The sequence below is a fragment of the Pipistrellus kuhlii genome, unplaced genomic scaffold, assembly GCF_014108245.1.
Source record: "Pipistrellus kuhlii isolate mPipKuh1 unplaced genomic scaffold, mPipKuh1.p scaffold_m20_p_85, whole genome shotgun sequence".
In the NCBI taxonomy this organism is placed as follows: Eukaryota; Metazoa; Chordata; class Mammalia; order Chiroptera; family Vespertilionidae; genus Pipistrellus; species Pipistrellus kuhlii.
In genome coordinates, this window is record NW_023425590.1 from 579904 (window position 1) to 603433 (window position 23530).

Sequence of the window (23530 nt, forward strand, 5' to 3'; positions counted from 1 at the left end):
TTCGGGGGGAGGGCGCGCGCTCACGGGCGCGGAGGCGGCGGAGGGAGGAGCTCGGCGCCGCCGCCTCCCTCCCCCGCGAGCTCCCCTCCCCGCGGCTGCCGCAGCCTTTCCTCGCGCGTCAGCGGGGCTCCGGGCGGGTCGCTAGGTAACGGCTGGCTCCGCAGCCGGCGCCGGGGAAGCCCGCGGCGTCAGCGGCGGGAGGCGCGGGACCCCTCCCCGCAGACTGCGGCCTCCTGCGCAGCCCCCTGGTCCTCACCGCCGCCCGCCGCGCCGGCCGGTGCCTCCCCGGTGCGCGCTGCTCCTGCGGCCGGGCGCTCGGGCCGGGCTGTGGCGGAGCGGGGCCGGCCCCGCGCTAAAGTTTCTGGGCTCCGCGCCTGCGGGCGCCCGGCGCGGTCCCTGGGCGCCCGGCTCCGGCCCGCGGGTGGCAGCGCGGCGCCCGCACGCTCTCTCCGCCCCGGCGCTGCCGCCACGAGGTCCGCCCGCCGGGCCCCCGCGCGGGGCTGAGCAGCCGGGCGCCTCCCGCAGCCCCCGGCCCCGCGCCCGGCTCGCCGTCTGCGCGGCGGCGGCATGAGCAGCGCCCTCCGCGCCCCGCGCCCCGCGGCCAGCCCCCGCCGCCGGCCCGCGAGCCCGCGCCGCCCGGGAGCATGAGGCGGGAGCCGGCCGCCGCCTCCTCGCGCTCCGCCTCGCCGTCCTCGCCGTCCTCCGGCTCCCGCGCCCCGGGCCGGGGCCGGGCTGTGGCTCCTGCGTGCCCCGCGCACCCCCCGCCCGCCTCCGGATGCGCTGCTCGGTAAGCCAGGCCCTGCGCCGCCCGGGAACAAAGCCCCTGCCCTGCCGGGGCCGCCCCCAGCCCCTGCCCTGCTCCCCCCGGAGCCCCGGCTTCCGATGGAGCCCCTGGATCTCCTCCTCCAAACCCGCCTGCGCTCCCTCCGCCATCAGGGCAGCCAGCGGCAGGCTGGCCCCGCAGGGAGACCTGTTTGGTCCGGAGGAGGCGGTCTGCACGCCTCTGGGCTCAGGCTCCTGGGTTCAGGCTCCTGTGCCTGTGCACCGGGGCGGGTGGGGGGCGCTCAGGCCTGGTGACCCCGTCATGGGGGTCCAGGCTGTGCTGGGCCCTGCACATGGAAACCACCCCAGGAGGTAGGCTCCCTCCTTCCATGGCTCAGATTTGGAAACTGAGGCCCAGGGAGATTGGTTGGATGGCTTAATCAAGGTCACAAGGCCATGAGGTGGGAGACCAGGCTGGGATCCGGGGTGCTGTCTCCTCTCCCCCGCCTGACCCCTCTGTCACAGACCCGCCGCCCCTCCTCTCCTCCGCCCCTTGGTCCCCAAGGCTCCCCGTGTGTGCAAACACTTGTGTGAGGAGAGGAAGCGAATGGCTGGGCCCGCGGTCTCCGTCCACCCCTCCCTCCCATCCTGCTGACCCTCCCCCTGGGACTGAGTGGGCAGCTGCTTCCCTGCGATGGAGGATAGCATGTTCCCTGCCTGCTGCCTCCCGGGACCCTGCTCCTCCCGGCCACCTGGAGGGTGGAAAGGGCAGTGTCTGCTGCCTCCGGTGTGCCCCTGGCATGCGTGCGTGCCCCGCACATGCCTGCCTCAGACCCGTGTGCTGGCCACTCTGCGGGGCGAGGGCTGACGGAGGCTCCCTTCCCGGCCGTGTGAGCATGGAGATGGTTACCTAACAGGAGCGGGGCGGGCCCGATGGCCACGGGCAGGACTCTGCTCTGACGGCATTTCATCTCGGTCCCCACTGACAAGCCTCCTGGACCGCCCAGGCCGGAGGGAAAGGGCAGGGCTGTTCGGGGAGGTGGGATGGGCCCTGACGGAAGGCCATGCAGAACCCCCTGGCCCAGGCTGAGCGGCCGCCTCCTCGGTTGGGTCACCACGTACCGGGCTGGGCCGTCTGCACGCGTGTGCAGGGTCCGTGTCGCAGGGAAAGCCGCTCAGCACCCGGGGCCTCGCCTGTCTGGTAGGTACGAGGAGCAGAGTTGGACCCGATGGCCTCTCAGACGCCCCCCGGGAGCCGTTGTGAGGGTGGGCCCCGCGTGGGCTGCCAGCCTGGGCTGGGGCGGGCGCCGGTCAGCACATCCCTGCACTGATGGCTCCGCTCCGCATGGGCTGCTGATTTCCCCGGGGAGGCCGTGGCGGGGAGGGAGCCGCGAGGTTCAGGTTGCACCAGAGGAGGTGCCGCCGGACGGTGCTCGGTGGGCGTTTACTGGGCTCCAGCGCCACGGCTGTGGCAGGCCCGAGGTGCCGGATCCGGCCGAGGAGGAGGTTAGGCGGTTCACCTGGAAAGAGGACACTCCCGGGAACGGAGGCCACACAAAGCACCAGCTGGACGTCCAGCGGCTGGGAAGCTGCCGGCGGGGCGCCTGCCTGTCCCTCCCGGAGAGAGCCCCGCACAGCGGCACTGGTGAAGCCTCGGTTCGGCAGTCAGGCCAGGGAAGAGCGTCCCCCTCCCCCTGTGGTTTGCTGGCGATATTGGTGATCGGTGAGAGGGACTGTCTGAGGCGGTGGCCACGGGGTGCTCCGTCTTTGCCTGTTGGTGACAGTTAAAGACATCCTCCTGACCCAGGGCCCTTGGTGGGGCTGTCCTAGGTGTGTTAACAGCGTGGGGTGACGAAGCTCTCACAGGGTTACTGAGTCCCACGTGACATGAACACGTCTCACCTTCTTCCCAGAAACTAAGCTCTCGGTGCACTTTGTGACTGGAATTCACCGAACCAGAGCAAAGCTCCCCTTTGGCCAGTGCGTGGGGGCTGAGGACAAGTGCTGCCTCCTGTGGGCACGTCAACCTCTCAGCTCCTCCTGACGAGCCCGTGAGGTTTCGAATGGAAATCACTGCGGAGAACCGGTCTCCCTTAGGGTTCTTTTGGGGAGGAGGGGGTACGTACGGAAGGGTGGTTTTTATGTCACGTATCCAAACCGGATTGCTCAGGAGAGCCTCCCTCCTGCCCGGCTCTCCCATTCATAATGAACCCGCGCGCTGCCATCTATCCTCCGCTCCGCTCCGGCGTAAACATGCGCCACCGGGATCCATCCTCCTCCTCGGTGCTGCTTTGTGGGAAGCCCACGTTTTCCCCGGGAGACCTCCACGCCGTGGCTCTCCCCTCCGCGCACAGAGGGCCTTCTGCGGAGTCCGCCGCGGGTGCCTTCGGTTGCTGGGGGAGGATGGGCGGGTCTGGGTCGCACACGGAGAGGAACGGCAAGGCGCCGCCCTCGGCAGCAGCCTCATTCCGACTCCTGTGCAGGAGCTGGCGTGCCCGGCCCAGGAGTGTCCGGGTTGGTGCTGGAACCTGTGTTCGGTGCCAGCCCTCGGCCTGGGTGCCGTGAGGGGTGCCGAGGAAAACCGCAGCCTCCAGGGCCGGAAAGCCCTGCAGATGTTTCTGACTGTTGTTCACTGGCTTGGCGGCCGGGGACACGGTACGCCCCGCTGTAGGTCTTGGTGCACACACAGGCAGTGTGCGTGTATGCTTGCATGTGTCGCTGTCTCCGTGCACACACAGGCAGTGTGCGTGTAGGTTTGCGTGTGTCGCTGTGTCTCTGTGCATGCGTGTAAGTCAGCCCCAGGCGATCCCCTCCAGCTGGGAGCTGGCCGAGGCCTTGGCGTGTGGGTGCAGCTGGTTATTAATAGCGCCGGGGTGCTCCATACTGTACGGTTACGTAACGGCTTCAATTAGACAGCCACACAAACAGCGAGGAGCGGGCCACCAGGGGGTGCCTCGCCGCACCCTGAGTGGGGACTCGGGGGGCGGGGGGGGGGGGGGCGGCTGGCAGTCAAACTTGCATCGTAGAGGCGATCGTCCCGGCGTCCCCGTCAGGAAGCCCTCGCCCGGGGAGTCAGTCTCGGGCCCACGTCTGGAGGGCCGGGGTGAGCCGGGGCCCGCGAGGGCCCGAGAGGCCGCCGTTATGTAATGCAGGTCGATGGGCTGGCGCGCTGGCGGTCCAGGGGACCCGGAGTCTCCGCCCGTCTCGGGCTGTTCCTGGAGGTGAGGAGGGAAGTCTGCGGTGACTATCTGCGGTTGTTTGGAAGTGGAAAGCCCTGCGTGAGCGCCTGCACTGAGCAGGGGCCGGGCCTGGGAGCAGTCCTCGGGGCGGCACTGGTGGCTGTGCGGGGTTCTGTGCAGGCTGCCCGCAGCCTGAGGCCCGGGGTCTGGGTCTGGGGTGAGGCTTCTTCTCGCAGCTGCAGCCGCTGTCAGATGGGGTGGGAGGAGAGGACAGGGTGGGAGAAGGGAGCCGGGTCCTTAAACTCTGTCCTCACCACCAACTCCTGCTCTCGGGAGGAGCCAGCTCCGAGGGCGGGAGTGGGCTGCCCAGACCCCTACGATCTCCCAGTGGCAGGACCTCGCCCCATCTCGGGTGCACTCTGCTGGGCTTCCCGGCACCCTGGCACCTTGTTCCCACCACTGCTGGCATCCAGAGAGCTTCTCGGTAACACCTCGGCACCCAGAGGAAGCGGGCGTAACAGATGGGGGTGATCTGGCTATCGAGAGACTTTCAAATCCCCCGGGATTTCCGTGAGGACATTGAATTGTGGGGTGTGTGTGTGTGTGTGTGTGTGTGTGTTTGCGTGTGTGTGTTTTGTTAATTCTCACCCCAGGATATTTTTTCCATTGATTTTTTTTTTAGAGGGAGTGAAAGGGAGGAGGAGACAGAGGGAGAGAGAAACATCAATGTGAGAGCGATACATCTATTGATTGCCGCCCACACGCACCCTAACGGGGGTCAGGGATCCAACCTGCAACCCAGATACATGCCCTTGACCGGGAATCGAACCTGAGGGCTGGTTTCCTGTGAGGGCCGGCCCTCTAGGCACTGAGCCACACCAGCGAGGCCATTTGATTGTTTTAAAATTTGTGTCCACTGTGTTATAGTTTAAAGATATTCAGATATAAGCCAACTGGTACCCCAAAAGGGTGGGTGCTGGGGTGGGGGTGGAGCTGAACTGGCTCCTTCAGGCCTGGTCACTTCTGAGGGAAGCCGTGACCCGCTGGCCCTCGGAATGTTCTAGAAGGCGTTGCTCGCCTGCACGTCCCAAAGGGGGACACTGAGGCAGCGTCACAGAGCAGGAGCTTCTGTGAGAGCGGAGCTCCTCCTCCAGGATGCCGCCCGGGCTCCGGCTGGAGGAGGGAGAGGAAGAGCCCGCGGAAGGAGGCGAAGGCCCTCCTGCAGCGCCGAGGAATTCCCGGGATGCAGGGGGGAGGTTTCCAGCCACGACTAGAGACGCCTTTCTGTCTGTCTGACCCGGGGGGCCACCCCATCAGATAGCACCCACTGACCTTCCCCGAGGGGCCTGCCCACCTGGACGGGCCTCTGGGGGCAGGGAGGCAGGAGGCCCCGCCTCTGACCGGCGATGGCGGTGGGCAGTTACTGGATGTGGCGTCCGTTTCCCGCACCGAGGACTGCCTCTGCGCTGTCCTCCTGTGCGCTTCTGACAGGTGTGAATGAGCGCCGACCCCGTGGAGCCTCCGGTGCACCAAGTGGCGGCCGCGGACTTGCCTGAGGGCTTGACGAGAGCCTGAGCACGGCCCGGTGCGGGGCCAGCGGGCCGGTGCGCCCAGCCGCGGGGCCCAGGGCAGTCCGCCCGGCCTGTGAAGGTGCCTCACGTAGCACCCGAGGCGGGAAGCAGAGGCGCCCCAGGCCTCCCGTGCCGTCACCCCTGGTGTTCGGTCTCAGTGCTATCCTGACCTCAGCCCTCTCGTTCGGCCACAGTTAACCGCTCACGTCCATGTTGGCCTTGAACGTGACTCCCCCTGGAGATTGTTTTATGCCTTTTGATACAGGAAATGGGATAATATTGACATGCACCTTTTTTTTTTTAAATCCTCGCCCGAGGATATTTTTCTGTCGTTTTTATTTATTTATTTATTTGTTTGTTTTTTAAAATATATTTTTTATTGATTTTTTACAGAGAAGAAGGAAGAGAGAGAGAGAGAGAGAGCTAGAAACATCAATGAGAGAGGAACACCAACCAGCTGCCTCTTGCACACCCCCTACCAGGGATGTGCCCGCAACCAACGTACATGCCCCTGACCGGAATCAAACCTGGGACCTTTCAGTCCGCAGACCGACGCTTTAGCACTGAGCCAAACCGGTTTTGGGTTCTGTCGCTTTTAGATAGGTGGAAGGGAGGTGGTGGGAGAGAGAAACATCAATGAGAGAGAGACACGTTGATGGGTTGTCTCCCACATGCGCTGGACCGGGGATCAAGCCTGCAGTGGAGGTATGTGCCCCGGACTAGGAAGTGAAACCCCAATCTTTTGGTTAGCGGCCGGCGCTCTAACCACTGAGCAAACTGGCCAGGCTGAGAAGCACCTTTTAATGAACACAGCAAGTTTTATATGTTTAAATAAAGTAGAAGTGCCTGAGGAGCAGACTGCACTGTGACCAATGGATGCGAGTCGTTCTCACTGGCCCGCTGGGAGCGGCGTATGGACTTCTGCTGGAGAAGGAAGCCCAGCTTTGCAAGGCCATGCCTCAGGGGGGCGTGGAAGCCTGCACCGTGCTCTCCGTGCGGAACGCAGGAGCAGAAAGACGCGCGTGGTTACCAAAGGGGACCGTAGAGGTCCGCGTTGCCTTGGGGAAATCCCCTGCGGATGCCGATGCCGCGCCTACACTGGGGCTGCTGCCCTCCAGCCTGCTCCTGAGAGCGGCTCTGTCCACCTGTGCCGGCCTGGAGCCCTCTCCGCCCTCAGCTGTGCCTCCCGGTCCGGCCTCATCCCTGGGATCCACTCCCACCGGCCACCCCTCAGCAGGTGCTGGCTGTCAGCAGATTCTCAAAAAGGCTCAGGCTGCCCCTCTGCTCTGGGCCCCAGGCCCCGGGCTCCCTGGGGGACAGAAGGTGCCGCGGCTCCTGTTCCCACAGGCCCGGCCCCCCTGCCCTTTAGCCGTGGCCGCTGCACTGGAGCAAGGAGAGCGAGGTGCCCTGCTGGGCTCCGGGCCTTCTCCCTCATCTCACCGGGGTGCCAGGGGACAAGCTGTGCCCCCTCCCTCCGCCGCCCTTGCTGGTTTCCTGGCCGTCAGGTGCAGGGACGGGGTCCCCGCAGCGTTTTGACAAGGGTGGCCTCAGGCTGAGCCTGGGAAAGCGCGGGAGCTTACTAACACCGGCTCTGGTTCCTGGACCCAGAACCTCGGTTTCTAACACCCTCCGGGGTCATTCTCACCTCTGAGCCCCGAGAGCCACAGTCCCCACAGGAGGGGACTTCCTGCTCCTTCCCGCCCCCAAATACTGAGAAGGCGGCCCCTCCAGCGGGCACTGTGCACCCCACCCCCAGCCAGGCGTCTGCATCTCTCCCCCCACCCGCCCCCCTCTGCCCTTGGTGGTTTGCTTTCAGGTAGGATTGAGGGGCCCTTCCAAAGACCACCCCTCCTGCTCAGAGCTCCCCGTGCTCCCCGAACCCCAAGAGCAGTGGCAGGGCCTTTCAGAAGCCCCGGCGCCCGCACCGTCCGGCCCAGCGCTGACCGCCTGTCTGCTCCCTGCCCCTCGCGTCTCCCCTGCGAGCCACACGGCCTCGGGCTGGCCTAAAGCCACCTGGCCGCCAGGCGTCCCCCCGTGAGCTCCCGTGGGACCGGGGACTGACCAGGCGGGGGCTGGGGGCTGGGGTGGCCCCAGGGAGCCGCCGTCCTGCCCCACGCCGCCTGGGCCCCCTTCACAGACAGACAGACAGACAGACAGACGATGCTCTCCAGCTCACGGGGCGATCTCAGCCCCTGCACTGCAGCACAAGAGGTTTCGGGGCAGCCCTGTTCACTCCAGGCACCATTTTATAGGGCGGCTCCCCTCTGGAGCAGGTTGTCCACATCATTCTAGAAACTGCTTTTAGAGGAAGTTTCTAGAAGTAGACTGAGCCCCCCGCCCCCCACAACTCTACCCCCACTGCTTTCGCTGCACAGTTCCTTCAGCCGCTGCTCACCCAAGGGTCCCACCGTCCCTCCCCCCTCTCTCTTCCTCCACCAATGCCCGAGAGCGCCAGCCCTGGCCAGGCCCCGTCCAGGCCCCTTAGGACGCGGGAGACGTGCCCCCCGGGGAATCGGGCCTCGTCTCCGACTCCTGCTCTCTCTCCCATGCAGAGGGGCCGGCGGCGCCTGGCCGTGCTCCTCTGGCCTCTCCAGCCCCGAGGGGAAGGGCGGTGGCCAGTTTCTCGGGAGTGACCCTGCTGCTGTGTGGGCTAGGCAGACGGGGCTTAGGACCGGGGGCCTCCTGGTGAGGAGGCGGGAGAGGGGCCGTCTGGTGGGCTCCCCTGCAGGGCCAGCCGAGGGCATACGGGGTGCAGGTCTATGACAAGGAGGTGGCAGACGGGATACGAGGTCAGGACATGGCGCAGTACAGAGCCAGCCCGCCCTGCGGGGCATCGGCCTGAGAGAGGCCGTGAGGACTTCACCTCCTCCGGGTCCCCCGGGGGGTGCCCTCCCCGAACCTCAGGGAGGACCGTTCCACTCTGAGCATCCGCCTTCTGCCGGTGCGGCCGGGACGTGACCCAGCCTCCGGCGAGAGGCCGGCCGGTGGCGTGGGGGGGCGGGAGGTAAACAAGATGTTCCCTGTCTCCGCAGATGAGGCGGCCGGGGGAGCGTGTTATGTAACGACCTGTGGCTAATTAGGGTGGAAGCTGGGAAGCAGAGGAGGGGACGATGGGCGTGGACAGGGGAGGCTGGAGGCACTGACATGAGCCTTGAGCGATGAGGAAGGAGCTTGTCAGGCAGAAATGCGGCATCTGGGGCCGGAGGAGCGAGTGGCGCTGGCTGTGGCCTCCGGCTGGGGAAGCTCAGGGGTGGCCGTTTTGCCCCCACCGGAGGGGTCTGAGTGCCAGGTGAGCGTCTTGCAGGCTGTGGGGAGCCGAGGGAGCTGTTGCGGTGAGTGTGGGTTTTAGAAAGACGGTCCTGTTGGTGGTCCCTGCAGCTTCCACGTGGCAGGGATGGTGTGTAAAAGGCCGCAGACGGCGCGCTGTGAGGGATGAGCTTGCCTGTGGGTGCGATTTCTGCCCTGTTCCGCTGGCCGCACCGGCTTCACTGGTCTGTACCGACTGGGTGCTTTGCTGCCCAGACCCCGCTCCGCCCCCCCCCCCCCGGGGCCGGCGGGAACGAGGCAGTGCGGCTCTGGCACCTGTTGCCCGGCCGCCGTGGACTCGGGCCAGTAGGAAATGGAGCGGGCAGTGCCCCAGCTGGACCTCTGCGGGCGCACTCGGGCTGCTCCTGGCCTCCACACGGTGCCCCAGACCTACATCCGCAGCCGAGAATCCAGGGCGCCGGCTTAATGGGCGGGAAAGGGGGTCAGTGTCGGCAGCCGGAGCGTGTGCCCGTTTGCTTGGAAATGAACAAACGCTGCGGCGGGCGGCTCCTGCAGAGCTGGCGGGGCACGTGGGGCACGTGGTCCACGGGGAAGAGTGTCCCTGGGATCCCACCTCCGTCCTTGACCTCCACCTGCCCATTGCGAAGGGGAAAAGGGAGAGAGAGAGAGACCTGTTCCGCGGGCCAGCGGGCAAGTTCTGAGCCACTTCTGGGGTGTCTGTCCTGGCGACGAGCCTTCTCCGGGCCAGGCTGGCAGCCAAGTCGTGCCCGGAGCGCGGCAGCCGGGCGGTTGGAAGAAGGCGCCTGCAGGAGAGTTCCCGGCCCGGATGTGGGCCAGAGAGAGGCAGGCGGCTCCCCTCTCCCCGGCCCCTTTTCTGGGTCAGCAAAGGGGGAGGCCCGGCGAGGGGAGCGCCTGGCCCAGGGTCACACGGGGGAGGGGGGGGGGCTGGGGGCTGGGCACACACATGCTGGAGGCAGTTGTAGCCCCGGAGCCGGCCGAGGCCGTGCTGGCAGACATCGCCCTGGAGACCGACCGTGCATACGCGCCGCCTGGCCACGGGCGGGCACGGGGGACTCTCTTCTGGTCCCGCTGCCTTTCCTCCCGGACACCAGCCCGGAGCTGGGGTCCCGGGACCCCGGGGCCGGAGGGCGCTGGGCGTGACACCCTGCGGTGTGTGCTCTGGCCCTTGGCCATCCGTTTGATTGCTGAAGCTCCTGTGGCTGCTTAATGCCAGGAGGGAGCCGACGTGTTCTCAGGATCCGGCATGGAGAGAGGAGAGGCCGAGGCCCTGCTCAGAGGCCTGGGTGGCATAAAGCCCCTAAATTGTCCCGGAAAGCCTGTCACCCTGGCTTTCCAAGCTCCAGGTAGTGCCCGGAGTTTAGCCTAAACTGCCCTGGGGCATCTGCTTCTGTGTCTCACCTGTGCATTGCCTGGCCCCTGGACCTCAGCACCACGGACAGAGCTCACCGAGCCCTCTGCCCAGGCTCAGGGGCCAGGAAAGGGGCTGGGGCCATGGGAACCCGCCAGCCTCTCCTGGCTGCACGTCTGCCCCCTTCAGCAGGTTCTCCCTAACGGCGAGGAGCCGCAGCAGCCCTGCTGGCTTGGCTCGCCTCAGAGCAGTAAAACCGTCAAGGCTGTATCCGTTCTGGACAAGTACTGGCCCGTCCTCGGCCCTGCGCGGCGTGGGGGTTGGACGGACTTCCCTGGGTTAGGCTCCCTCCTGGAGAGCCCGTGTGCTCGGTACGCAGTCTGGAGCGGCTCCTGCGTACTGCAGCTCGGAGCAGACGTGATCTCCCCGCCCGCACACGTCACAGGTCCACCCCGGGTTTGCTCGTGTCTGAAGGAAAGAGGAGAGCAGACGATGAAACGACCCTCCTGGGCTGGGGTGCTAACCGTTTGGGAGATGTGTGGGTGCAGTGGTGATTTCTGTGAGTTCACGGTGACCCCAGTCCCTCTGGTTTCCCTGGGGGGGACGCAGCGCCCCCAGGTGGAGAGCCCGTCACTCCGTGAGGCTGGTGGCTCTCACCGCCGCTCCCGGGGGCCTGCTGTTTTATTTGAAGCTGTTTTCCGGGTCAAACCTTGGAGCTTCTAATTCACTGTGTGATTCTTGGACAGTTTGTGCTCGTTTTCCAAGCCCTGCTTTGGCCATAAGAACAATGGATGGCAGCCACCATTCTCACATTCGGTGCTTACCCTGGGCGGAAGGCCTTGCCATTGACTTTTTCACTTAATCTGACAACAGCGTGATAAAGAAGTCACTGTTATTCCCATTCCACAGATGAGGAAACTAAGGCTCAGAGGCTGTTGGTTGTGCGTATGAAAGTCTCCACGCGGTGGCTTCCCACCCTATTCGTCTTCATTTTTATCCCGGGTCCGGGGGCTGGGCTCAGCGGGGTTGTTCTATTATAGTTGAGCCTCCCGTGAGCTCAGAGCGGCTGGGACTGGAGGCATCCGGAAGGTTCCTCACGCACACCCCGCCCGGCCCCGGGCTGGGAGCGTGCACACGGCCGGGAGCACGGGGAGCCGGCCCAGCGGGGCTCCTTCCGACGAGGCCCCGTGTCTGTCCTAAGAAAAGGCGAGCGGGAGCAGGTGTCCGTGGCTCCTTGTGGCCGAGCCTCAGAAATCAGGAGGCTCCGGCATGTCTGTTCCCCGGGAGCCCGTGTGGCAGAAGGAGGTGAACCGTGTCACACGCTTTAAGCACCGCAGGGCTAGGGCCTCGCATGAGGGGGCATTAGCGGGGGCGGGGGGATGTGACTCGGGGTGGGGTCCTGAGCACCTTGGCTGCAGGAACCGGAGCTCTGTCAACTCCTGCACCCCTTCCCCCCGCCAGGAGGGGTCCCCCTCACCGTGCAGGGCCCCCCTCACCGTGCAGGACCCCCCTCAACCCCCTCACCGTGCAGGGCCCCCCTCACCGTGCAGGGGCCCCCCTCACCGTGCACGGACCCCCTCACCGTGCAGGGCCCCCCCTCACCATGCACGGCCCCCCTCACCGTGCACGGACCCCCTCACCGTGCAGGTTCCCCCCTCACCGTGCAGGGGCCCCCCTCACCGTGCAGGGCCCCCCTCAACGTGCAGGGTCCCCCCTCACCGTGCAGGGCCCCCCTCACCGTGCAGAGCCCCCCCTCACCGTGCAGGGTCCCCCCCTCACCGTGCAGGGCTCCCCTCACCGTGCAGGGGACCCCCTCACCAGTTTGGGGTCCTCTCCAAGAAGCTGTGTGAGCCCGGGTCCATGTGTTCCATTCAAGGGGACTTTGATGCAGGCCGCCCCACTCCGTACCCCCTGGCCTCCCCTGGCCTCCCCCGGCCTCCCAGGCCTTCACCGGGCCAGGCCTCACTTTCTGGGGCCTTGGGCACTTTGCCTCCAGGGACCACTTCCTCCCTGGAAACACATCAAAAGTCTCTTCTAAGTGAAAGGTCTTACTTTGTCCTTCCGATTTTATAAGAAATGGAAACATTTTCATGGGCCCTGGCACTGTGCCTGCTGCCAGCTAATGGAGACATGCGCCTACCTTCCTCCCTTCCCTGCCCCTCCATCCCCCTCCCTGCCTATCCCTCCCTGCCTATCCTTCCCTGTCCTCCCCCTCCTTCCTCCCCCTCCTTCCCTCCCCCCTCCCTGCCTCCTCCCCTTCTTCCCCCCTCCCCCCTCCCTGCCTCCTCCCCTTCTTCCCCCCTCCCTCTCTCCCTGCCCACACTGCTCCACTCTTCATCCTTTGCAGGCCACCCTCCTCCCCTGCACGGAACCGGCTCTTGTCTCTGTCCCCGGGGCCAGTCCGGGAACTGGAACAGAATGTCCCCATGTCCTGGGCCTCCTGTCTCCCCGGGCCTGCAGGGAAGGGCCGGGCTTGGCTGCGGGACCTGAGCAGAGACTTGCCCGTCTGGTTTCGGCTCATCTCAGAGCACAGAGCCCTGGAAGGTGCTCGGTCATTTCCAGGAGCCTTCAGAGGCGGGGCTCCGAGGCCGGCTTCTCCCCTCTCCCGGTCGCTGCCCGAGGCCAGAGGCACCCTGATTGGCAAGACCCAGACTCACACCCTCCAACCCAGCTTACGATCAAACTCTCATCCGTCTGGAAACGTTGTGTTCCGCCATCGCCCTGTGCCAGCGTGGGCCTCGGGGGCGGAGACAGAAGACTCCACAGGAATAGAGGGGAGGGTCCGACCCGGAAACCAGAGCAAAGCCGTGGCCTCCTGAGGGAGAGGCGCACACTGGGAAGTCCTCGGCAGCCAAGGCATCTCCCTTCCTCTCTCTCTGGAGCCCCAGGTCCCCCCCTGGGGAATCCCCCTCACCACACACACACACACACACACACAGGCAGCCTGGGCTTTCTCAACCCCTCAGAGCCCACAGCCAAGGAGTGGGCTGGGACCCCGTGTTACTTCACCTGTCAGTGCATCTCCCTGGGGTCTCGGTTCCCCGGAGACCAGCAGCTGGTCTGGCTGGGGTGGGCCCTCTGGCCTGCGGCCGGGCGGGCCGGGTCCCTCGGAAGGGCCAGCTGCCTCTCCCCAGCTGTGATGGGCGGGCCCCTGGGCAGGGCATGGGGCGCTGGGAGAGCAGTGGCCGCCACACACCATGCCTGGCCCGGCCCACGGCCCGGCTGCAGGGGCCGGGCTTTGGCTGCACACGGCGAGGAAGCTTGTGGTCGGGGAATTGGTGTGAGAGTCAGATTGTAACCTGCCCTCCGTTAGCATCATCATAGGATGCGCACTCAGAAAAACAGGAAGCCCTTAACACCAGGATTTAGAAAATAAATTATTTCTAAATTCCATTCAATAATCTTAATTAATTGACGTTATATAAAATCATGTATTGTTCTTGGACTTTTCATTTTGCCAAAGATGACTAGGACTTTGGTCTGTGCCCTGACCTCATGTGTGGGCCCACACTGGGGGCACGGGGGGGGGGGGGCCCACTCTGGGGGTACGGGGGGCTGTGGGGGGTCAGTAACCACAGGCTGGCTACAGCCCAGCCCCCCATCTCCTAGGGGCCCCATCACAGCTTGCCTCAGGAAGTGATGGCCCTGTCCACTGGCACAGAGAGCCAGGGGAAGGTGGGGTTCATTCCAGGTTGCTGAGCCCTAGAAAAGGGTGCTTTGTGGTGAGGGAGGTGGGGTTCCATCCCTGGCAGAGGAAGCCTGTGGTATGGGCACACCAACTGCGGGACAAACAGGTGTTCTGCCGGTGCGGGGGAGGGGTCGGCTCAGCCAGGCCTGGAAGCCCAGGGCAGCGGGCACCGGCCAGGGGCCCAGGCGGAGTCTGGGAGCGTGTGGGAGCTGGGCAAGGTTGGGGCTCAGCCTGTGACTGAGGAAGACAGCCCTCCTGCCAGCCTGCGGTGTGGACCAACATTTGCAAATGAGACATCTGTGCCGGCAGACGCTCTCAGGGAGCGGGTGTCTGGCGTGTGCAGAGGCGCCCACACCGGCTGCTTCCTGAGCACCCGGCTCTGCAGGGAGCCCGCTACCCCGAGGCCCACCCCCCGGGGCGGCCGCCAGAGTGGCCGTGCCTTGGAGTGCTGATTCCGGTCTCGGAGAAAACCCCAGGCCTTTAGACCAACGCGCCCTGGTCCACAGACGGAGGCACACGTGGCGCTTCCTGTAGAAAGCCCTTCGGCTGCCCAGCCAGGGGCGCCCTGTGGGGGTGGGCGGGGCTTCGTGGCGGAATGACAGGCGAGGAAGAGGCTTGGCTACCTGGGAGCCCCGCCTGGGTCCTGGGGGTGGGAATGGGGGTCCCACTGCTGCCAAGTGCCCAGCCCATGAGGCACAGCCTGTGCAGCTGAGGGGGGTTCTGGTCTTGGCTCTGTGGTCACGTGTCCTTGCTTTGCTCCATCAGGCCACAAATCCAGAGTCAGGTCAGCAGGGCCCTGCTCCCTCGGGAGGTTCCCTGTAGGACCTTGCCTCGCCCCTCCCATTTCTGGGGGTGGCTGGCAACCCTCGGGCTCCTTGGCTCGAGGCTGCATCACTTGCGTCTCTGCCTCTGTCGTTCCGTGCCTCTCCCTGCATGCCTGTTCTCTGTCTCTGTCCCCGAACTCCCGCTCTGTTCTCTTATAAGGATTTGGGGCCCCCTAACCCAGTATGACTTCATCGTAACTCGATGACATCTATACAGACTCAGAGAAAGTTGTAGGTGCCCTATGCTTAGCCGGTTTGGCTCAATGGATAGAGCGCCTGCCTTCGGACTGAAAGGTCCCGGGTTTGATTCCGGTCGAGGGCATGTACCTTGGTTGCAGGCACATCCCCAATAGGGGGTGTGCAGGAGGCAGCTAATTGATGTTTCTCTCTCATCCAGTGTTTCTAACCCGCTATCCCTCTCCCTTCCTCTCTGTAAAAAAAAAAAAAAAAAAAAAAAAAAAAAAAAAAAATCAATGAAATATATATATTTTTAAAGTTACAGGTACCCGTGGTGAGGACGAGAACCTATCTTTTGGGGGGACACAGTTCACCTCACCACACGAGAGATTGCCGGGGCAGGGGCTGCTCCATGGTGGCCACTCCCTGTCAGAGGCTCTGTGGGTCCTCGGTGCTGTCGGCCAGGGTCTCACCTGTCCCCCACACCTGCCCCCGTAACCCCCGTGTCCTCCGCTCCTCTGCCAGGACGTCGGCGGCTGCGGCTCGGAGCTGTGGGGACAGGCTGTGCCGCTCGCCGTGGCATCTGTCTGGGCTCCTGCCAATGCCCAGATGCAGCGAGTGGGCAGCGGCTTGGGCACACCACGTGTTCTGGGGAGCAGGCTGCCCCTGGCGGCCCTGACGTCCTTTCTCGGGGCTCCGGGCAGCACCTGGTGCATCGCTCAGTCAGGACCCCCAGGGCAGCTGTGCTCAGTGAGGCGGCACAGAGCTCAGACACGTGAGCTCACCTTGTTCTTGTCCCGTCCACATCGCGGGCACCTCCGGGCAGGGGCCTCTGGCCGCCTCTGTCCTGCCTCCAGGCAGCGGGGTCTCCAGTGCATGGAGACGCGGCTGCTGCCACATGGCCGGTGCGTGGCGACTCCGCGATGCCCGGGCGAGTGTCCTCGCTTTCTGAGCATCCCGCAGGGCCGCGAGGGAGGGGAGGTCGTGTGGATGAGTTACCCCGGGCACTCGAGAAATGCCCGGGTATTTCTCTTGCAGTCTGGGAGACGGCTCCGGAGGAGGCGGTGGGCTTGGCTCCAGAACGGACCATCGTGACAGACGGAGCCTGGCTCTCGGGCCGCGGGGGGAGCGGCTCCTCGGAAAGGCGGCAGGGGTGGGCCAGGAAGGGGCCCCCGGGGAAACGTGCTGCACGAACGTGACCGCAGGAAGAGGCGTTCGGGGTCAGCGGGAAGTCTGCGGACGGTGGCCCCTGCGGGGGGGCCAGGGAGGGGCGCAGGGGCCCTCTAGGGAGTTCTGTCACGGCCTTCTGCCAAGGGCTGGGGGAGACCCGAGGTCCGGGGACAGAGGGAGGGCAGGAGGCGGCGAGGGCGTGGACAGGGCAGTCTGTCCTGTTCTAGCACAGAAGGCATCCTGGGAGGAATGGGAGTCAGGATCTTAGGAGACAGAGCCTGGCGCAAAATGGGTGGCGTGGGGGCTGGCACGTCGGAAAATATTAAGTTCTCTGGCCCTTTAAGGAAAGATTCCTGCAAAGAAGAATTGGGAGTGGCCCAGGGCCAGCAGGGAAGGCCATCCTGGGCTAACTCCTTACAGCGCTGAGGGTCCCGTTCGTCCTCAGCCCTGCATGTGGCCCTGATCCCCGAGCTGCTGAGTGCTCCCAGGAGAGGGCTGGACGGCCCAGGCGCCGCCGGCAGAGGCCAGGCGCGCAGTAGGCGCACCGTTAGGAAAGCAGGCAGGACCTGCGGCCCTGTGGGCTGTGCTGCGTGCATGCTCGGCGGCTGGGATGAGCACGCTCCCGGGCGGGAGCCGGTAGAGACGCCTGGCATTCCTTCTCGGGGCCTTCTCCGCCAGCGTCTTCAGTCATCGTTTCCTTTGCTCTTGATCCCCAGAGACGGTTGATGGGTTCTGTCCTTTACGTTTAACATGAGGAGCCAGGCAGGAGGCGACCCGGGAACTAGCTCCGGAGGCACGGGCTTAGCAGTGAAGTGAGAACTTCCCACCGTGGGCGCTGACCAGAGCGGTGCCTGGTGGGAGGTGGGGGTTCCTGCAGGCGCCCGTGGAGATGCGGCGGCCACGTTGGCCACGTTGTGGTCGGCGGCGGGATGGCGTGTTCCCTGGCTGAGAGGTCAGATGGGGAGCCTCGAGGCCCTCTCCGCGGAGGCGCCTTCCGCCCCCTCCACAGGCCTCTGCCCGGCGTGGGTGTGGATGGCCTCGGAGCGGTCGGGAGCCCGCGTGCTGGGGCTGTGTCTGTGGATGTAAATCGTGCAAACGTGGAAAGGAGGCCCTCATCCGACGGCAATGGCCAGACCAGCATCGTCAGCGAGCAGAACCGGCTGCTGGGTTCCGTCCTGACCCAGTTTTCGATGAGTCCTCGGTTCTAGCCACCGCTCTATCCCTGGCGCCTGTGGGTGTTGGTGTGGGTGCTGGTGCGTGTGGGTGTGCGGTAATTATCTGAGTCTCAATGCCTTGTCCCCGGAACGGAAATAGCACTTACTTCTGTGTGTGTGTGTGTGTGTGTGTGTGTGTGCTGCTGCGGGGCCGGCAGTGGCCGGGCGTTCCCACAGGAGGCGCTCGGTGATGGGGAACTCGGCGGCGGGCTGGCGGGCGCTGCCGGCTGGGCCACATGCTGCGCTGCTGCTGAGCTGCGGGTGGTGCCCGCAGGTGTCGCTGGGAAAGTCGCTCCTGGGCACGTGCCCACAGGCGTGTGCGGAGCCACGTGCAGCACAGGGCGGCGATGACGAGACACAGCTGCTTGTTGTTGATAATAATAACCTCTGTCGAGCAGGCTGCTCCCTGGTGTTCTCTCTCAGAGGCTCTGGGAGGAAGCTCCAGGCCCAGCGGTGCCCTGGCTGCCATCGCCCTTGTGGCCACTGGGCGGGGCGGGGACGCGTGGAGGAGTTTGTCCCCTGGAGCCCTCCTGGGCGCCGGGGGCCTGTCCCCGGGAGAGAGCCCCCGCGGGCTCCCTGAGCCTCCCTGTGGGACGCGGCAGAGCGGGGGCAGCCTGTCCCAGCCCTCCCTCACTGGGTTGATTTTAGGAGTGACGTGGTTTTTAAATGTCAGAGGAAGTACCTCGCGCGTAGAAGAGTATACACAGCGTGTGTGCACAGTTGGAGAAGTAAATACAAAACGAACACCTGCATCCCCGTTGCCTCTTCTGAATAAATCCCAGAATCCCTTTGCCTGGTTCCCATGAGCCCCTGCTCTGGTCTCCTCCTCGCCTGCAGCCTCAGCGCTTCCCACACTCACCGCTGCTTCCTGGCCAGGGCTGCCTTCTGCGCACTCGCTGCCTCCGCACCTGTTACCCAGGCAGGGTGCCCTTCCGCTGTCACATCAGCTGGCCTAGAGGTCTCAGCTTACATCGTGTCCCCCCCCTCCTCCAGGGATGGCTGGCCCCTCAGGCAGGTCCAGACTCCCACAATGCCCTGGGCTCACATCACCATAGTGACCCGTTTGCCTTTTCCCTTTGCTAGGTCCTGAGGTGGTTGAGGACCGAAGGCCTTGTCTGCTCCTGCTCAGCAGGGCTCAGCTCAGGGTGCCTCGGGGTGTGGGGTGTGCACTGGAGCCCAGGCCTCCCTCGGTCCCTGGGGACACTGTGTTTCAGGCCAACGCGGAGCCTCCTCTCCAGGGAGCGACCGCCATTGTCCACGCGTGTGGCTCCTGGCGTGTCGGAATGTCCAGGTGGGAGCGCATCCTTGCACATACGGTCAGAATGAACTTCCTCGCCCAAGCCCTGGAATTACCCCGAGCCTCAGCAGCTCCAGAGCCAGCGAGTGGTGGAGAGAATGGGGGAGCCTCTGTGTCTGGCTTTGGGCACTGGGTGACCGTGTGGTACCCTCAGCACACTCAGGGGCCCAGGTTTCGTTCCAGGACTGGCATTCTTTTGAGAAACAAGTTTCTCCTAAAATTAAATGACTCCCAGGTGTACACGTTAGAATCAGCCTGGGACACCGTGACTGGGACCGCAGCCACTCACCAGACCAGGAAGAGCTGGGCCTTTAGGTTACTGAATCGGGCACTCCACGAAGGTGGGCCATCTCCCTCTCTACGCAGGCCTCCCCTTCTGTCTGCTAGTCAAGTTTTCCAATAGTCTTCCTCGAGCTTTTACACACTTTTGCTAGATGTACTGCACTTTATATTCAGAGACTATTGCGAAGGCTGTCTTGTGAAGTAAGTTATCTTTGTTGAGATACAACCTACATACCACACAATTCACCTGCTTTAAAGTGCTCAGCAGAGCACAGAGTCGCATGGCCATCACCGAAACCTAAACTTGATCACCCCCTGAGAGCCCGGTGGCTGCCAGCAGTCATTCCTCACCCTGGGCAAGAAGGGATGAGCGAGTAAGTGAGTGAGTGAGTGGGGGAAGGCACATTCCTGCATTGCCCACCGGCCTCAGCTTCTCTGATTTGTGTTGGGTGTTGCTCCCCTCCTGTTCCTATTACTGTTTTTCATGCCAGCACCCCAGCCTCCTTCCTTCTCCTCCCTGCTCTTCGTCCTCCACACCCTGGCCAGACCCTTTTCCCCAAAGACAACCACATGCCCCCACGGCTCTCCTGGCCCCGCTGGACAGGGAAGCCGCCCCGCAGTTCCGCAGCCGCATGGTTTCTGTGGAGAAGCTCTGGTCGCCTCCCGCCCCTGAGAAACTCCCTTTTGGAAGGCAGCTCGTCGGTGCGTAGGCGAAGTCCTCTGCTGGGCCCGCAGAGTCCCCGGAGAGCGCCAGAGCTGACCTGCTTATTCCTGCTCCTCCTCTTCCTCCCGAGGGGCGCTGCCTCGGTCACCCCGGGGAGGAGGCTAATTAGGTCCGGGAGCCGCAGCCTCCGGCGGGCGGGCGCTCTGTCCACCTGAGAGTCCGCAGCGGCGGTCTTCTGCTCTAAGGGCAGCATCACTGCCTCTCTCAGACCGACCTGGGCCGTCTGTGCCCGGCCCCGCAGCCCTGGGCAATGCCACTTCACTCCACAGTCTGGCCACTCCTCGCCCGCCTCCCCTGAGCGTGTGGTCCATGCTGGGTACCTGCTTGGAGGTACCAAAAGCTTGCCCCCTCTGGGCTCAAAGTCTAGCTAAGGAAAGAGAACAAGAAACAAGACACCCGTTCAAGAGCTAAGCGGCCCTGGCTGGTGTGGTTCAGAGGATAGAGCGTTGGCCTGCCGACCCAAGGGTCCCGGGTTCTATTCCGGTCAAGGGCATGTACCTTGGTTGCAAGCTCCTCCCCGGCCTGGGTCCTGCTCAGGGTGCCTGCAGGAGGCAACCAATCGATGTATTTCTCTCATATCGACGTTTCTGTCTCTCCCTCTCCTGTCCACTCTCTCTAAAAGTCAATGAAAACATCTTTTCGGGTGAGGATTGTAAAGAGAGAGAGGGAGGGTGTGCCTGGGGGGAGACATCTGTCCAGAGCAGAGCAGGGAGTGGCTTTCTTATGTGCTTTCTCCTCCCGGTGACTTCGTGCAAACCTGGGCCCTGGCGTCACCCCAGGGAAAGAGGGAGTGGATCTAAGGCTCACAAACAAGGAAGCAGACGCCGCCACGTGGGAAAGCTGCTTACAGAACCCACTGAGGCCCACATGTGACCGCACCTGGCCCCTGCCCCCGGCCGGCCCTCTCGGGCAGGTAGCCCATGGGCCATCACCCCGTATAAATTCTACTTCAAAAGACACACATTGCAAACAGATGCAGGACCCAGCCGATAGGCGCGTGCTCGGTGTGTAAGGGGAAGCGATAACATGTGCAGTTTCCCTTTAAATACACCCGAGCGAAAGATGGACAGACAGACACACCGGCAGGAAGCCGGCAAAGCAAGTGTAGTGGGCGTGTTAATTGCGGAAACTAGATGGAGTGTCTGGGTGATCCCTGTAAAGTATTTTCAACTTTGCTGTAAAAAAAGTCCTATAAAACGGGTCACGGGGCTGGGGGATCACACGTATGCTTGCCAGTGGACGTGGACAGGAATGGTCACAGCAGAACAATGGCCTCACACCGGAAGCAACGCAGTGCCCGGCAGGGAAATAGTCCCTCCCCTCCCTGCAGCACACTGCGCCACCGTGTGGCCATGGCCATTGTCTGGGCCACATGTGTCCCTCTGTGCACACGTGGTACACGTTGGGAGCTTCCTGTCCTCGGCTGTCACAGCTCATAGAGCACCCCTGTGCCTGTCTCCAGGGGCACACCCAGGAGAACAGGTGCCCAGCCCTGTTGTAGAACATGCTCTTCACTTTCCCAGGCCATGCCAAGGAACCTTCCAGAATGGTCGTACCGATGTATGCTCCTCTCCCCTGACTGTCCAATCCGGTCTCAGTAAGTTGCCTTCCGCAGGGCCCACCCACGCCTGCCCACATGGCAGCCAGCGCTCAGAGGGGCGCGACAGGGATGCCCCTTACCCACTGGGTGCGCACAGGGGTGGTCCAGTGCGTGGCGTGGGCAAACCCCACTGCCATGTGCCAGTGGGATGGCCACGCGGCTGTCTCCCTTTCGGCTCCAAGGAAGAGGGGTGAGCCAGCTCTCCATAGAGTGGGCGGAACCCAGGCCGGACGCCAGGGCTAAGCCAAGAGCAGCGAGTCCCAAGGTTGGATCCCTAGGTGACTGATTGTCCCTCCCACCCGTGACCTAGACCCTGGGCATGAACTCCCCACGCCCACCGATCGGCCCGGCGGTAACCCTTCTGCTGCCTCTTTCCCGCTGCAGGTTAGCCTGGGGAGGAAGATAAAGACACTGGCAACCAAGATGGTCCTCACGAGCGGCGGCGACGAGGACAGGGGGGGCCACGAGAAAGAGAGCAAAGAGGAGAGCGTCTTGGCGATGCTGGGGATCATCGGGACCATCCTCAACCTGGTCGTGATTATCTTCGTGTACATATACACCACGCTGTGAGCGTGCCGGGATGGCCCGGAGACGGGGCCCCGGCGTGCGGACACACCGGTGAGCGGACGCCGAGCACATAAGCAGGCCTGACCTACACGCCTCGCACTGGACCACACCTGCCACTCGACCAGATGCACCTTCGAACTTGGTAGAAGGTCACCAAACTGAGCCCGTCCTGCTGCCAGGAGCGGCCACTAAAGCACAATGAACCCCAAATCACTCCGGCCCACAGCAAGGAACTCCGGGTCTGCGGCAGGGCGCCCGGAGGGACAGGAGACCGGCCTCTGGCACCGTCGGTGAGCGGATGGGCGCCAAAACCCGACGCCCAGATGGCTGACCGATCCCCTGTCCTCAGAGCGAGGAGCAGGGCCGTGGGCCGCAGTGCACGGTGGGTCTCCCGGGACCCGAGTTCTGTCTTCGCTCCACGGCTGCCGAGTAGGAAGAGCCCCAGGGCCGTGGGCAGGCAGCCGCCGTCAGTGTCCCCGGGCTGCGGGGAGACACCGGGCTCTGCTCCTTTCCGTCGGCTTGCCATGCGCATCTGTTCATATCGAGGTTTATAAATATCTATTTTTAATAAATGTGCCGTTTTTAGCATGAACCAGACGTGGAGAGGCCCTCCCGGTTCCTCACGCTTCCTTTGGTTTTGTCCGCTTTGACCCCTGGGGTGCGGACGTCCTGTTGTGTAGTCATTCCCGTCCTGTTCCTCTGACCTTGAGTCTTCCACCTCCTCTCTCTCTCCCTCCCTCTCTCTCTCTCTCTCTCTCTCTCTCGGACATTTCCCATAATGCCGGCCGCGCCTTGCCGGTGCATGTCTAAGACTGCCCGTGGAGCGGCTGTGTTTGCTTGGAGTTAGACGTGACCGTGAGCATGCAGACCGTGGAGGCACCATATCCTTCCCGGGATTCACGCAGGGGCACAGCTGAGGGAGAGACCCCGAGCAGCTGGCGAAGGACTCTGGGGGAGGCGCAGCTGGCAGCGCCTGGTTCCGATCCCGAGACCCTTCGGGACGAGATTGTGATTTTAGCGGCCGGGTGCCGTGAGAGGTGGACAGAGCAGGGGTGCTCAGCGGTAGGTGGGTGGCCCCTTCCTTAGCGAGCCGCCTGGGTCCTTTTCAGAGTAGGTGGGGGGTAAGTGACCCCCGACTCCCCGTGAGAGCTCACTTCCAGCTGTGAGGACACGCCTGGACACGGCGCTGGGCGTCTGAACGTTCCAGGTGACACCCACGTGAAGGGCTTCCCCCTGGCAGGGGGGCTGAGTACGGGAAAGTTCCCTGTTCTCCCCGAGGCAGCCTGGCCCGGCCGCAGCCACGTGGCCTGGCAAGAGGGTTGGCCAGCACCAGCCTTCCCGTGGGCGAAAGCAGCAGCCGCCTGCCTCAGTTCGAGGGGTGCCCAGAGGTCTGCCACCAGGGGTGTCCCTGCCGTGTGTGCGGGCTGAGGCCCCGCTCTCCGAGAGTCATCGCTTGGGCTCTTTTAAGGGGACAGACTCCTTTATAAGCAAAGGCCCCTGTGCCCCTGGCCCTGAGGGCGACTCACCAGGTGTCCCCGTGGGAGAAAGGAAGGAAGAAGGAAGGAAGGAAGGAAGGAAGGAAGGAAGGAAGGAAGGAAGGGAGGGAGGGAGGGAAGGAAAGAGGAAGGAAGGAGGGAGGAAGGAAGGAAGGGAGGAGGAAGGAAGGAGGAAGGAAGGAAGGAAGGAGGAAGGAAGGAGGAAGGAAGGGAGGAAAGAGGAAGGAAGGAGGGAGGGAGGGAGGGAGGAAGGAAGGAAGGAAGGAAGGGAGGAGGAAGGAAGGAGGAAGGAAGGAGGAAGGGAGGAAAGAGGAAGGAAGGAGGGAGGAAGGAAGGAAGGAGG

The 23530-nt window shown here is 64.0% G+C and overlaps 1 long non-coding RNA gene across 1 annotated transcript; it reads left to right on the forward strand.

Moving 5' to 3' along the window:
• The first annotated feature begins 598 nt into the window (after positions 1-598).
• Positions 599-22286, forward strand: LOC123651821. Its single transcript, XR_006740777.1, has 2 exons — positions 599-787; positions 21509-22286. It is a non-coding gene; the product is annotated as an uncharacterized LOC123651821 (long non-coding RNA).
• Positions 22287-23530: the final 1244 nt, after the last annotated feature.